This window comes from Excalfactoria chinensis, chromosome 3 (genome assembly GCF_039878825.1).
Source record: "Excalfactoria chinensis isolate bCotChi1 chromosome 3, bCotChi1.hap2, whole genome shotgun sequence".
Taxonomy (NCBI): Eukaryota; Metazoa; Chordata; class Aves; order Galliformes; family Phasianidae; genus Excalfactoria; species Excalfactoria chinensis.
Window position 1 is genome coordinate 102,520,447 of NC_092827.1, and position 1,641 is coordinate 102,522,087.

The 1,641-nt window shown below is 53.7% G+C and overlaps 1 protein-coding gene across 3 annotated transcripts in view; it reads right to left on the bottom strand.

Moving 5' to 3' along the window:
- RTN4 (reticulon 4) overlaps positions 1 to 1,641 on the bottom strand; it is a 42,520-nt gene that overhangs the window by 40,381 nt on the left and 498 nt on the right. The window lies entirely within an intron of this gene.

The window sequence follows — 1,641 nt, forward strand, 5'->3', positions numbered from 1 at the left end:
AATTTCTACATTATGAACCAGTTTTTCACTTAACCCTTAAGCTCCTTGTGCAGAGCTGACAGAGAATGAAGCCATAACCTTCCAGAAGAGCAGCAGCCATCACAGGCTGTGGTTATCCATTCCACAGGCATTTCATTTTGCCAGTTCCACAACAAGACTGGGAGTGAACTCATTTGAAGTTAAACAATCAAGAGTTGATATCCATCCAGACACCAGGTGGCTTTTGGTTTTATATCAGGTGGCTATTGCTGAAACAAAGCACTCCTACACTTGGGAAGACCAAAACACTCCTATAACATGTCCAGACAGTGCTTTTATTAGAACGATGTGCTCACATTTGTTTTCAAGCGCTTAAAACATAACCCGTGTTCCAACCCATCATCTACTGTACTACTGTACAGGACTACTGTACCTGTCACACTTTGCCTCTGGAAAGCAGGACTGCCAAGGATGCCTGTCCTTGTTTCAGAAGCTCTGAACTCATCGTCAGTGATAGATCTAGTCCCCTCACAATTAGGTGTTGTAAAAAAAGTCTGGCACCACCTCCCAGCTACAGCAGTCAGTTCTCACAGGGTTACCTCCCCCCTGCTCTAATAAAGGAGAAACAATTCAGGTATGAACATGCTCCTTGAATTGTCCTTCTGAGGTCAAAGAGCAAAATGCCAAGGCAGCCCCAGAAATCACACTTTATCCCTGTTTTCCAAGGAACAACGTGGAGTTGGACTTGATCTTTAATGGGTCCCTTGATCCTCCTCTCCTGCACACTGCACAGCCCCGCTTCCCTCAGCCGCTCCCCATCACACTTGTGCTCCAGACCCCTCACAGCTCCGCTGACCTTCTCTGGACACGCTCCTTTCTTGCAGTACACGTTCCTTTCTTGCAGTGAGGGCCCAGCACTGAGGGCAGCACTCGAGGTTCGATACAGGGACGGTCACCTCGCACTCCTGCTTTAACCCAATCCGTGCTTTTGTCCCTATCCGGGGCCACAGCAGTGACAAGCATCTCCTCAGCGCCCCGCCACACACACACCTCAGTCGGAGGGCCCCATGGAAAGCAACGGCAGAACTAACCACAAACTCCTGTCACGCGTGCAAACAATGCATTTTAAAACGCCTCTTGTGCATTATAACTCATGTTTAACGGGGATTTGGGGCTGAACGCCGCGTTCACCGGTGACTACTGAACTCCTACAAATATGCGAGGCACAACGGCAGCTACGACACGAGGCACCACCGCGACACGAGGCCGTCTGCTAGCGAACGTTTATTGTTCCGGAGGCCGCAGCCCGCCCGCCCGCCCTCCCCCACAGAACGTCCCTCCCTCCCCGTGAGTAACGTCAGCACCCGCCGCGATGCTGCTGCTGCTGCCACCGCCGCCGCCGCCCGCCCCGCTCCCGCCCAGCGGCGCGGCCGTTGCCAGGCGGCGGCAGGCTCGCCCCCGGGGCGACCATGTGCGAGGTGGCTGCCGCCCCTCCCTCCGGCAACAGCATAAGAGGGGAGCAGAGACCGAGTCGCAAGCGCGTATAAAAAATAATAATGATAAAAACGGATTAAAAGGAGGGGGAAAAAAGGCGTTCTCCCGCAAAAGCTGCGGTGGGAGGGCGCGGTGCGGCGGCAGACAAAGGCGCGGAGAGGCACTCAC